The following is a 13,930-nucleotide window of genomic DNA, read 5'->3' as shown; positions in this document are numbered from 1 at the left end:
CATGGGTGGGAAAATGAGACAAGGGAACAGACGCGAAACGCGCAGCACTGGAGATCTCAAGTCTGGGAAAACGCGCATCAAACAAACACGACCGTGCACAGGACAGACTCCCTCTGGAAGCTGATTTCAGCCCACAGGCCACCATGTCTCAGCATCTGCCCCGGTCCAGCCTCCTCACTCTCCACGCGGGGCACGTGTGAGTCACAGAAAGGGGAAGGGAGCCGCCCGGGCAAACGGACAGCCCCTCAGTCCTAAACCTGGGTCCAGGACTGGAGTTTCCTTTTGATGCATTTTATCAATTAAATCCGCGTGCCCTGCAAGGCGAGCAGCTAATTCCCGCGGGAGGCGGAGCGGTCAAAGCTCCCTCCAACTACAGATAACTCCCTAATTGCCACGACTGCCCCAGTTCGCTGCAATCATTAGCAGAGGCCCTTGTGCTCCGGCTGAGAGAGGAGAGGGAGGTCCAGACATATCATTGCTCATCTAAATTTTTAATAATGCTCCAATCTTCGGATCACCGGGGTAATCAAACCCAAATTAGCCTGACACTCAGAGCCACGGAATAACAAGGAGAGTGAAAGGGATAATGTTTCTTTAATGAAAATTTCATCAGTGCACAGTTCTCATGGAATATTAAGGGTCTTGGCCCAGAGCCAGCATCAGAGCTGACTGCTGTGACACTGACCTTTGTCCCTCAGAGGGAGACACAAGTGCAGGGTCTGGCTGGCCTCCCCTGCTCCGTGACGACGCAGGTGGTCTTCCTCCAGCTCCCACGAAGGAAGCTCTTGAGCCTGGGGCGAGGGGGCTCAGGCCCCGTCCTCTCCGGAAGGTTCCACCTGGCGGCTCAGCACCGGCCTGGTCTCCCTGCATCTCGGCCCCTCCCTGCCCTGCGGGCTCCTCCTGAGACGCCCCTCCCCCGACTCACCAGGTGCCCCATTTCTCCAGCTGCTCAGACCAAGTCCTTGGGGTCGTCTTGACTTGTTCCGTTTGCTCCGTCTCACTGCCTCTGTCCACCCGTCAGCAGAAGCCCAATGTGACCTTCAGATGTGAGGCGGGAGCCGGGCCCTGGGGACCCTGCCCCGAACCTGCCCGCCCCTCCTCCTCGTGCTCCTCAGGGGCCCCGCAGGCCGTCCGAGGGTCCGGGGGACACACACTCAGGGGCTCAGATCCGCCCTCGCTGGGCCAGGCCAGCTCTAGGTCCCGAGATGCACAGAGGACGAGAGTCTGAGTCCTCGTCCTCGTGGCCGAGCTGGAGGCAAGGGGCAGGGGCCCCCTCGGAGCCGCCAGACGCACCAGCCCCGCCAACCCCGTGGTTCCGGACTTCTGTCCCCCCAAACTGGGAGAAGACCGCTCTCTGTGGTTTGGAGCCCCTGGTTTGTGGCGACTTGTCAAGGCAGCCCTAGGAAACGGATACAGAAGCCAGCAGAAGCTTCCAGGAGGGAGCACATGGTCTGACGTGCATTCTGGCTGAGCCGGGCAGTCCTGAGGGACTGGAGGGACGGGCCTCACCCCGTTCTTGCCGAAGAGCCTCACATGTGGGGTTCACCTGCCCTCGGGCCATTCGACCTGCTCGCGCTCGGGGAGCCTTTCTGGGCCCCCGTCCCCCCCGCCCCCCAGCTCTGTCTCCTCAGAACCCACTTCTTCTCATCATGTGTCCTCTGGCCTATTTGTGCCACCTGTCCCTACTGTCCTCGGCCGTGTGTCAGGGGAGGAGAAGTCCCGAGAGCCTCCCCTCAGCCGGTGCACACAGCACAGCGGGCTACGCGGGTCCCTCTAACCGAGCAGCAGCCCCGGGGCCTCAGATGTGAAGCAAATCACTTGTCCTCCTGAGACTCGGTTCACGAAATTGCAAAGGGAATGGGTTTGACTAAGCGATTTCCAAGGGCTCCTTCTGACTCGAATGTTCCAGGATTCCAATTTCAGAATTCTTAAGATTCCATTCTATTGTTCTTCCCAGCCCTTCAGTGACTCAACGAATGCAGATCAAGAACCGACTCTGTCCTCAGAGCAGGAATCCAACAGCAGACAGACAGACAGAGGGGGTTCCGGCTCTCACACAGTTGCCATTCCTGTGGGTCAAAAGGTGACGAATAATCAATCTCAGATGGAGACAGCTGTGCAGGAAATAGGGACAGGATGTAGGGTGCAGACGGCTTCCATGGGCAGGTGGTCACAGCTACTATCTGAGGAGGTGACACTTGAGCAGAGACTAGAAGGGCATGAGGCAGCAGGTCTTGGGGAAGTGGGGGTGGCACGTGCAAAGGCCCTGAGGCAGGGAGACTTGGGGTTTGTAGGGGGAGCCAGGAGGCCGGTTCCCTGAGAGGGAGGGAGGGGAGGCAATCGGAGATGATTTCGCAGAACCCACAGGAGTCGTGATGGGCTCTGCAGGTGCAACAGGAAGTGGGGTCCCCTTCCTCCACCGACACATCTACTCAGGGGGACGTGTCTCCTGTGGATCTCACGGGGCTCACTCTCACTCTGGGAGTCTGTGGAGCGTCAATCTGGGCGTGGGGCCAGGAGGCCAGCAGGAGGAGCCGTCCGGCTGCGGTGGTGACCCAAGCGAGGACGTGGGTGACGGCAGGGGACAGAGGGACAGACAGACTGGAGACTAGTTTGAGTTTTGTGGACTGGACGCGGGCTGGAAGAAGAGGGAAGCCCACAGGATGACACGTGGGCAGGTCCCTGGCCTGAGTGACAGGCGTTTGGCGGCCCCACCGACCGAGGAAGGGAACCCGGGTCTTGTGCAGCGTTGTCGAAAACTCCCGGATCTGGAAGCCAGAGTGGTTCTTCCTCCGGAGCAGCTGGGGCGCTTCCCTCAGGCCCGAGGGGGCCAGGAGACGGTGGGCACCTCGCCAGGCCAGGACCGACCCCGATCTGGACATGGGGGCAGCATGGAGCCCGGTGCCAGACGGGCGGGGGGGGTTGCTGCCCGGGGCAGAGCCAGGGCCCAGACTCATGGAGGAAACTGAGGGGCCGGTGATCACCTGCCATGATCCTCCCGGACCCCCCACCACAGGCAGGGGAGGGGCATCCTTAGGCGGCGGGTGTGCCCAGAACACCCCACGCCAGCCCTGTGGACGCACCACCTCTGGAAACGGGGAGACAACTCGACCGCAGGAAAATGTCAAGGTTTCAGCCTCTCGGCATCATCAAGGACACACTCTCCCTTCGGCTGCTCTGCTTCTCAGAGGACTCGTGCCTTCGCGGGGCATTCTGGGCTGCAGTTTGAGCAAAGGCAGAAAGAGGAACAAAGAGGGGGTGAGAAGGAGGGACGGAGAGAACGGGGACAAAGGAGACAGAGGCCTCTCGGCTCCCAGATGAGAAACGAGAGTCCAGGTCTGTTCAGAGGGGCTGTGGACAGGCCACCAGACGGTCCCCGGCTTCGCTTGTTTACGTTTTTGAGACGTTGGTGCCGCTTGATGGTGGATGGTGGGCCCACATCCCCCTAAGGACCCAGCTCTCGTCTATGTTTCGTCCTTGGGGACGCGAGTAACTTCCTCAAGTTGGCACCAGAAACCCCCCTCTCGTGGTAAGAACTCCCCGCATGGTAACAGCCCAGACCCGGGGCCCCACTGTGTGCAGGACTCAAATACTCTGCAGCCCAGCAGGCCCTCCCAGAGCTCGGGGAAGGAAGGCCAGCTCTCGACCCCTCTCCCAGCGGGGAAGGAGTGTGCAGGGACAGGGGCGACTTCCCGGGGACTGTGGCCTGGGGAGCAGGGGTGGGGGCCCGGCTCCTGCCCGTCCACCAGCCCTCTTCCTTCCAGGAGGCCCCCCTGAGGAGCTGGTGTCCCACATTCTGGGCAAACGGACGTTCGCTCCTGGTTGACCTTGGCCTTAGGGGACCTACCTGGATGGAGACAGAGGGTTCACGGGAGGCAGGGGCAGGCTTTCCTTCATGAGTCCAACTTCTGGGTGGAGCCAGAGCAGGGACCTGGCCCGGCGGAGCTCCGCCTTGGCCCGCAGCTGAGCCCCGGGCGCCGACCCTGCAGGTGCCGCGGCCACCGGCCCCCCCGCCAGCCGCCCACCTGCAACCTCACAGCCAGAGAGAAGCAGAGGACGGGCGCTGCCCGCGGCGGGGCCTCCCGTGTCACAGCCACGAGGCCTCCTCAGGAAGCCTCCCGACGGCATCCGGGAGCCCGTGTGTCACAATCGCGGGCCTCCCTGCTGTGGGGAAATCGTACATTTCCCCTGGCGGAAAATAATGAAAACCAAGCAGGTGCACGTGGACCCGTGCCGGGCGGCTTCTTCCCTGTCACACGTATTCAGTCGCACAAAGGAGGAGTGTTCGTTATTCACATAAGCAAAGTTCCAGGTTCAGCGGAGAGATCATCCTCCACCGTTTTCTAAGGCCTGGCTTTTTTATACCTTCTCTCCTGGGAAGGTTACAATCTTGTGCTCACAACCATGCCTCCTAACGACCCTGGAGGGAATCATAGGAATGTTTGAAGGCCTTTCCTCTCTTCATGTACACATAACAATATGTATTTTCAAGGCCCTTTGTATTCCTTCGAGAAAAAAAAAGAGTTCATAATAGCAGATTTCCCAGATGTTATTGAGGAAGGAGATAGGACTTACTCTTTTTTAAAACAGAATTTGTTTCACAGCAGCCAGAGACAAATAACATAGAGCACAAACAGAAGTGTAAAACAGAAGGAAGATTAGTTTTTTTTATATATAAACAGTAAGAGAACGCATAACAGAACGTGTTCATGGATTCCGAGTCTCGCCAAAATGAAAATTGTTTTTAAGAAAATATTTGAAATATCGCTGGAAACCTGGAGTGTGTCACATTCCAATGTCTTTAGTGGACAGGCGGCCATCAGGGAATTAAAGGCAATGTTTAAGAAGGAATGAAAGCTAAAGTAGAGAGTCAATTTTTGATTCCTTAATGGATGAGAAGAAAACCTTTGGACCGTAAGAAGGAAGTCCAAATAAAATAGTACTCATTTTGAAGTTTCAAAAAAATTAAGATATGATTTTTATTTTTATTTTATGTCTCTTTTTCTGCCAAGCATTACTAATTATGCATGTTGTATTTATAGAGGCAGGAAGGGGGGGGGCGCCTCGGTGGCTCCGTTGTTTAAGCGTCCGACTTGAGTGAGCTCAGGTCATGATCTCACAGTCCATGGGTTCGAGCCCTGGGTCGGGCTCTGTGCTGACAGTCAGCTCGGAGCCTGGAGCTTGCTTCAGATTCTGTGTCTCCTTCTCTCTCTGCCCCTTCCCTGCTCGCTTTCTGTCTGTCTCTCTCTCTCAAAAATAAATAAACATTTAAAAACATTTAAAAAAATATTCTAGAGGCAGGAAGGTGCAGAGAGAACTCATCAGTCCTTGTGTGGCCCTTTGTGGCCTGGCCTTGAAGGTCACACATCAAAACAAGACCGCTCAGACTCACAGAGAAGGGGCACAGACCCACCTCTCATAGGAGTATCCGAAACCGTACAGCCACGTTTTAAAACTACCGTGCACGATATCAGCTTTGCTCCCTAAGATTGGCTTTTTCTGTCTTCCCGTTTCGCTCTGTGCAGTCCCCAGATCACCTCCCTAAACCACCTACCTGCCTACAGGTCCTGGCCTCCAGCTCAGCTTATGGGGAAACCCCAGCGACGACACTGTCCAGAAAAGCTAAGCAGAGTCAATTTTTGATTCTGCTGTTGGACATCGTGTCGACCCCAGGAGACTTGGGACCTCGGGCTTTTCGGATGAGGCTGAGTTTAGGTAGAAAGTGGTTCCACCTTGAACCTGCTTCAGCTGGAATGTGGGTTTTTGTTTGTTTGTTTGTTTGTTTTTGTCTCTGGGAGAAAAGCAAATTCACCCAGGAGTAAATGTCCACATGAACACATGCGCCACTTTCTTTCACAAGATGCTTTATCTTCCACTTTTTAAATCTCTCCTGTGAGTGGCTTCCCGCGTTCCCCGAACGTTGCGTTATTTGGAAGAACTTTTTAATTATGCTGTCATTCTTTCTCAATTTTCTGATGCCTCAGCACGAATCAAACGGAGGTGACTTGGCTTCATAAGCCCTTCGTCACACTGTGGCAGGGTCTGGTCTGGCGCAAGCGACACCTTGTGCGAGCGGTCCCCTTACAGGCAAATCCCGTGGGAGGCGGAGCTGGCTTTCCCTGCCCTTGCTTCCCTGTGTCCCCATCCACCTTGAGCACGGAAATCTCAGAGCAGGTCAGACGCAGAGCTGATGGAGTTCAAAGTATTCGCCATTTACTCAGAACTACACGCAGACTCTGATTTTTTTTTTTTTTCTCTCCTTCAGGCTGATTTATTTTATCTTACTCATGAAAGTGATTTTAAAAATTGGTTTGTCTTTGGGGCACCTGGGTGGCTCAGTCGGTTAAGCGTCTCTTGATTTCAGCTCAGGTCCTGATCTTCTGGTTTGCGGGATTGACTCCGCGTGGGGTTCTGCACCGACAGCATGGAACTTGCTTGGGATTCTCTCTCTCTTTCTCTCTCTCTCTGCCCCTCCTCCGGCTCATGCACGTGCACGCTCTCTCGCGCGCGCGCTCTCTCTCTCTCTCTCTCTCTCTCTCAAAAACAAATAAATGAACGTTTTTAAAAACTTGGTTTGTTGTAAGTTAGCAATAGTACCAAAGTACCCAGGACACAAAGACCCCAAACGCTTACCAGGTGGACAGAAGAGGCACAAGACAGGGCGTCCCCATGCTCGTTGGGTTTTCACACAACTACCAATGGCACCGTGGGATGAGAGGACGCTACCTGGTCTACACGTCAGGAAACCTGAAATTTATAAAACCACATCATGTTGAGTGTTAGAAACCCTTCCAGGTGTGTATCAGGTATTAACGCATTCGATCCTTTCAATACTCTCTGAGGAAGACACGATTACCTTCCCCTCGGGGCACAAACAGGAGAAAACCAAGAGCCAGGGCGCCCCTGTAACCAGGCTCGCACGGTCGCCACGGAGCCCTGTCAAGAGGATGACGGAACAAGACCAAAATGACAGAAGGAACCGCTTGAATTGTGGGGCTACTTCTGCAAAGAAAAGAGCAACCAGTCTCCTGCTGAGGGGACCCTGGTCATCGAAACCCGTGCTGCGTTTGTATGGTTACGGAGGTGTTTCCAAAGCCTCCTCAAAATGGTTGCCTTATCTAGATCACGCTTACACTATGATTTGCTCAACTGTTTCTTTAGTTTTGCTCCCTTTTTTACACAAATAATTGTGTCTGAACAGAAAACGATACCACAATTCTAAAAGTAAAACCACTAGCCCTTGCCGTTATAAACTGAATGTAACTATAAGGAGAACACACGGTTCAAAAAAACAAAACAAAACTATCCAAATAATAACTAAAGCTGTACTTCCTATCACAGTGGATATGTAACACCCTTTTGGAAATATTGATTGAGATACAGGATATTAGGTGTATACATTCTTACTATAGGATACAAAATACGAGTTTCACATTTTAACTCGACTCCTTAGGAAATTCGATTACAGTTTTAACTCTGTTCAGAGTTACTCTCGAGTAATCACTTCAAATCTCAATTTCAGAAACTTAACCAGCCAGTAAGGCCAGGATCCAGCAGAGCCCTAAAAAAACAACATGATGCACGAGGCGGAACTGAAAAATCCCCACAGCCTGTTCCCAAGCCCCAGCTGGTCTGCAGCCTGAACCACAAATGACCCGACAAGGCCAGCCAAGATCAGCCAAACCACAGTCAATAGCATGGATGCTTGAGGGTGAAAATAAACATGGCTGCTCTAAGTCACTGAATTTTTTTTTAACTTATTTATTTTGAGAGAGAGAGAGAGAGAGAGAGAGAGAGAGAGAGCAGTGGAGGGGCAGAGAGAGGAGAGAGAGAATTCCAAGCAGGCACCGCGTTGTCAGTACAGAGCCCGTTGTGGGGCTCGAACTCACAAACCATGAGATGATGGCCTGAGCCGTAATCAAGAGTTGGACGCTCAACTGACTGAGCCTCCCAGGCGCCCCTAAGTCACTGAATTTGGAGTTGGTCCACATCACTATTGTGGTAAGAACTCATATACCTTCCGACTTAGAAAATGGGCCTTTCCTTGTCTGCCCTTCCTGGAGACCAGCTCCAAAGAGATACTTTGCACCACAGAGAGGCAGAGGAGCCAGGTGGTGGACACAGGATGAGGAGGGATTTCTCTGGCCACCACTAGGAGGAAACCAAGGTTTTCTCAAGCCTTATGCCAAGTTCACAAACCACTGCCCTTGAGCCACACAGTGTCCAGTGACCCGCCCCTACCGTGGATGACCGAAGGAGAAGATGACGAGAAAGAAAGAGAATGTTCTCTGGCTCATGCCACCCCCACCTTCCTGCTCTTTGCTCCTTAAAATAAATAACTCATGAACACGTTCACCCTGATCATCTGAGACAAGACAGAAATGGGGAGAGAAATGAATGTATCAATTAGGTACCGCTCACAGACCTGCTTCCTTTTTAGTTAGAGACTGTAATTAGAGTTCTGCGGTTTTCAAGTCAGTGAAATGCTAAGGGGAAGCGTGTCAGCTGGTTATAAAGAGATACCCAAAATAACATCACAGGGAATGGATCTTTTGATAAAATATTCCTAAAGGGTTTTAAGCTACATAACATTTTCTACCCCCAAATTGGCAGCCGCAGACCCCAGTTTGCAGACTTCCAGATCTCCATGCCAGGATGGTTTTTTGATGTCGCGAAATGTGCCTACTGCTCACCTTCTCCCTCCGATGAATTATCTCTTTTGCATTTTACAGTTAATTTTAAACCTGAGACTGAGAACTTTGTTTAGTGCTGAGTCACTGATCCAGGAACGGCCCGATTTCCAGCTCTCTGGAGGCAAAGATATGGGGCCCGGGACCCACAGAAAAGCCACAGTCAGCATACTCTTTACGAGACTAACACCAACGAAGCCTGCTGGCCAGACGAATCTCCAGCACGCCCTGAGAACGATTCCCCTTTACAGCTTTTCCTGGTAACAGAGAAAGGGCGGCTTCCTGACCACCTGTCAGAATCTTGACAAGTCAAGAAATATTTAGCAAACGTCCTGGGCACGGTTTAGGGGCCGATGAAAGAAGCACAAGGAGAAATCGCTCCCTTCGGGGAACCTACAGGATTTAGACAAAGACGAGACTTTCAAACCTACAGGAAGGACGTGTGCGTTGTCACTGTGTCAGAGGAACACCTTACAAATTCAGATGCCCTGAGCTCTGGCTCCGGAAAAGTGCTTCCATTATACACTGTGTGCTTTAGTCAAGTATTCCTGCTTCCCAGCTAGAGCAAAGATGCTGTGAATTCGGAGTCTGATTTTTGGTAGTTTTCACAGCATCTACTGCCTTTTGAACCTGAGATTAAGAAGTCCTCAGAGGCACCTGGGTGGCCCAGTTGGTTGAGTAGCCGACTTCGGCTCAGGGTGTGATCTCCAGGCTTGTGAGTCCAAGCCCAGCATCGGGGTTGTTGCTGTTGGCATGGACCCTGCCTCGGATCTTCTGTCCCTCTCTCTCGGCCCCTCCCCGCTCATGCCTTTTCTCTCTCTCTCTCTCTCAAAAATCAATAAACCTTAAAAACAACAACAGCAGCAAAGAAGTCCTCAGCCAGTTCTGGCCCACAACCTGATGGATGATTCTAGAAAGCCCAACAAGAGAGAGCTCCATGCAGGCTGGGAGAGTTCAAAAGAAGGAAAAGACTTTATTTCGCGAGGGATCGTAATGTTCCCTTGCACAGGGGCTGTATTTTCTCAGAAGCTGACATTGCTTTCAGGCATGAGGCCATGAGTGAAATATGACACGCGTTTTCTGTCAAAGCCAAGGGTGACCCGAACGCAGACCTGGGCTCGGCTTTCAGTTTGTGCCTGGCCAGACGCAGCTGCTGGAAGAGGCCCCGTCTCTGGACGTGATTTGTAATCTCGAAGAGAGGAGAAAGGAACGTAATCTTTCCTTATTAGTATTTGGAGGCCCCGCACATACACACACAGGCTCTTAGACACGTCTCTGCCCTGAATTGATCTGAGCAGAAATCCCAGGGCCGGAGTCTCTGAGGCCACGATAGCTATGGGCGGTGGGCACAGATACACCAGCCAGGCGCCAACTCCTTCATTTACTTTGTCCAGGCCTGGCGACAGGAGGTATAAGCTGACCACAAACATTAATGCGTGACAAGTAGGCCAGGGGACAGCCCACGGCGAGCGCCTGCTGAGCGAGGCACCGCCTCTACACCCCTGCACCACTGCTTTCCCCTCCCCACCTCCCTGCTCACCGCCCCCACAGCACCTCCAGGCTCCCCCTCAGATCCCCGCCTGCCTCCCCAGCTCCCTGCAGTGCTCTGCAGGGCAGGGGTGAGGGCTGTGGGCTCGGCCTCCCACTCGGTGACCGTGGGGACCTCACCGCCCTCTGTGGTCTGTCTCCTCCTCTGTAAAATGGGTGTCCTGCTGGGCACTGGGGGCTTAACTGGGGTGCTCGGCGCTCTGTCCTGGGACCGCACCAGGATCAGCTCAGCCGACCCGAGCTCTGGTCACTTCCTCCAGGGCAGGCTCCCCCGCCCGGCTTTGCTCCCACAGCTCAGGCCTCCTTTCCTGCCCCCACGGCCCACGTGCTACAGGCTCCTTCCCGTCAGCGGACGTGCACACGCACGTAGACGCACACACCCTTAGACACACACACACATCTAGACACACACGCATCCGTGGAGCTTGTAGCCGCCACCATGGACAGTGCGGGTCCAGCTGCCTCCCTCCCCCACTGTCACACTGTGCTCTCCCTCCGGGGGGTCTCAGCCTCCCCATGACTTCAGGGGCCACGTACAGGCAGGTGACCCCTTCACCACACGCAGCCCAGACTCTCCTCCGGCTTTAGACCTGTGTGTCCACGTGAACTTCCCACAGTCACCCCCAGACGTGGCCTCTCTGGATGTCCCCCCTCACCGGCCGGTGACGCCATCCACCGGGTCCTTGCCGGGTCCTGGGCATCTCTGCTGTCCCCTCCCCTCCCTCGAATCCCAAACCTAATTCCCGCTGCGTCGGCTCCTGGGTATCTCTGGACCCTGCCCCGCCCCCACCGCTGCCATCACCCTCCCAGCTCAGGGGACCGCCTCTCTCACCGCGTGACCGCCCAGCCCCTCTCACGGATCTCCCTGGGCACACACTCCGCCCACTCCATACCACCAACGCGGCAACCACGTCCCGCCCCTGCTGAGCATCCCGAGGCCTCCAGGCTGCTCCTAAGGACCCTGGGTGCTCCTGGCGTGGCCCGGGGCCCTGCGCCGTCCGCCCCCGCGCCCTCCCCTCCACCGCCTGCCCTCTGCCCTCGGAGTCCTCGGACGTCGCTTCGCCGCCACGCGCCGCTTTCCTTCCCGAGCTGGCTGCACCCTGGTGCCTGCGGGCCTTTGCACGCCGCGCCCCTGCTGGACCCGCCTTCCGTCGCTCTGGCCGGCAGGCAGGGTCCTCGCTGTCCCACCGGCCCCGGCGCCGCGGTCCCGCTCCCCGGAAGCCTCTCCTGGGTGGGGGTCTCCTCCTTCCTGCCGTCCAGACTCACAGACCTCCCCCGAGGCGACACTGCTGCCCCCTGTCGTCGTTCCCGGTGGCCGCTTGGCCCACTGCCCCGGGCAGCGCCCAGCACGTGCTGGGGGTGGGGGTGGGGCTCAGCACGGTTTCCCACATCTTAGCTCCCCAGCTCGATCGTGAGCCTCCGAGAAGAGAGCTGGGACGCCCACTCTCTGGGTCCCCACGTCCCCCGCTCGCGGGCCACGCACGTTTGGCGGACGATCGGCCAGCTCGGGCCCGCGGTCTCCTCGTTGACTGTTACCTGCTGCTTGTGTGGAAGGGAAACACCAAGGGCAGCGTCGGACATGGGACAGAAGAGCGACGCACGCGGGGCACCGGGGCGGCCGGCTGAGCGGACGCGAGCGCAGCCCGGTGTCCTGTCCACGTCAGAAGTGATTTAACGAGTGGGGGGCGTCTGGGCAGATGTCACAACCCATGCGATTCTTTTTCACGTCAACGCTCCAGACGGGGGGAGGGGCTGTCCTTCTGCAGCGGGCCCTGCCAGGGAAGAGCGATCAGAGAGAAAAATGCTCGCTGCTTCTGGAGTCTTGACCGGATCGTTCGGAGATGATTGTGCGGCGGGGAGGCGCAGGAGAGGCCCCGACGTCAGCCGAGCCCTAGGCCTGCTCGAAAAATATGGGCGCTTGGGTCTCGAGGCCACGGTATTGATTTGTCCTCTGGCTGACGTCCGACATGACTCCCTGGGGATTAACACGAGGCGCCCTGAGTGCCTGGCGGGGCTCTGACTGCTCCACAGACCTGCTGAATCTGGGCCTGGGGTCTTCCTCCTCCCGCCAGGGGTCCTCCCCACAGATGGGGCAAGGATTAGGCCTGTGGCCAACCAGGCACGGGGGCGGGCGGTGATCGCAGACGTCCTGGTGGCCGATACGTCCCCGTGGCTGACCGTCTGCCTGGCCTGGAGGAAAGGGTCAGCCTTCCTGGGTCAGCACCTGCAGCTCGGCCCCCACTCACCCCTCCTGCGCTGCTTGGGGTCGTCTCAAGGCCTGTCCTTTCTCTGTGGCTCAGTCTTCCCACCGGCCAGATGAGAAGATTAACATCACCCCCTGCATTATCTCAGAGCGGATGGAAATGTGAGATCCCAGCAGGGGGATCCATGGGGGAGAGTCATGGGGAAGGTGCAAAGGGCCAGCGCCCAGGGCCGAGGTTGCATATTGGATTCAGAACCACATGGCAATGTTACTTCTATTCATTCTTAAACACAGGCAGCCTCTGGGCTCCTGGGTAGCTCAGTTTTTTAAGTGTCAGACTCTTAATCATCTCCTGGTTGAGCCCCAAGTCAGGCTCGGTGCTGAGAGCAAGGAGCCTGCTTGGGATTCTCTCTCTCCCTCTCTCTCAAAATAAATAAACATTAAAAAACAAAAACAAAAACAGGCAGCCTCTAAGTGGAGAAACTAAGGCCCTTTTTCAGTGCTGTTTCCAAGAAGCCACAGCTCATGAAACTCTGGGCTAGGATTCTTTTGATCATCCCAGTTCGGTGTGGAGAGAGCGTCCTGATGAATAACGATCACGATAACAGACGTCTTAGCTGGAGTTCTCCAGAAGACAGTGAAGAAGAAAATGTTTGTGTGCTAGTCCGCGGAGGAGATCAACCCCAGGATGCGGCGGGGAGGGGAAAGGAGAATGAGTGAGAGATTGAGCAAGGGGACAAAGAAAGGATAGCATGCCCCAGCCCCACCCAGCTGGAGACAGATTCGGGCTGGCCTCCCTGCGAGTCTCACTGCCGTCCCTGGAGACCCTGCCTGTGAGATTCTGGGGGAGGCCCAAGTGGGGGTAACTTAGCCAGCTCCTCTGGTGCACGGCTTCCATGGAACACAGTCAGTGCTGTCCCACTTGACGGCCCCGTGAAACTCAGTGCCCTCAGGGACCAGCGGTGACATAAACAAACGAGTACGGGGACGGACGGGCATGGGGGCCACCTGGCACACCTGTCACTCTGGTTCCGCCACTGTCATCTGTAAGAGCCCGGGCCCACGTTCCGAAAGTCATCATGTTTCAATGAGCGCCTGAAATTGAGACTTTTCCCTTCTGTTTTAACTCAGGTTATTTAATATATCTGCCTTGACCGTGCACCATTCAATTTTTCTTTTCAAGTATTTTTTTATAGAGATAGCATTCATATGCCATAAAATTTATCATTCTAAAGGATGCTGTTCACTGGCTTTTAGTATATTCACGACATTGTACAACTATAACACCACTATGATTCCAGAATATTTGAGTCACCCAAAAAAAAGAACCCCCAGACCTGTTGGTTGTTATGTCCACTCTTCCCTGCCCCCAGCCCCTGGCAACCGCTAATAGGCCGTCTGTGAATATGCCTACTCTGGATACATCACACGAGGGGAATCCTTCAATATGTGGCCTTTGGGAATGCCTTTCTTTTAGTGTTTTCAGGGC

At 55.1% G+C, this 13,930-nt stretch overlaps 1 long non-coding RNA gene across 2 annotated transcripts; it reads right to left on the bottom strand.

Moving 5' to 3' along the window:
* Window positions 1–472: 472 nt before the first annotated feature.
* On the bottom strand, window positions 473–11,914 carry LOC109497963. Of its 2 annotated transcripts, XR_006595124.1 has the most exons (4): window positions 11,775–11,914; window positions 6,634–6,747; window positions 2,985–3,218; window positions 473–2,069 (listed from the first exon to the last, which is right to left on the bottom strand). It is a non-coding gene; the product is annotated as an uncharacterized LOC109497963 (long non-coding RNA). The 2 variants fall into 2 exon arrangements; XR_006595123.1 differs by lacking the exons at window positions 6,634–6,747; window positions 11,775–11,914 and adding an exon at window positions 3,848–5,150 and having other exon boundaries at window positions 576–2,069.
* Window positions 11,915–13,930: the final 2,016 nt, after the last annotated feature.

The sequence above is a fragment of the Felis catus genome, chromosome A3, assembly GCF_018350175.1.
Source record: "Felis catus isolate Fca126 chromosome A3, F.catus_Fca126_mat1.0, whole genome shotgun sequence".
NCBI lineage: Eukaryota > Metazoa > Chordata > Mammalia > Carnivora > Felidae > Felis > Felis catus.
This window is presented reverse-complemented; position numbering and strand designations above follow the sequence as displayed.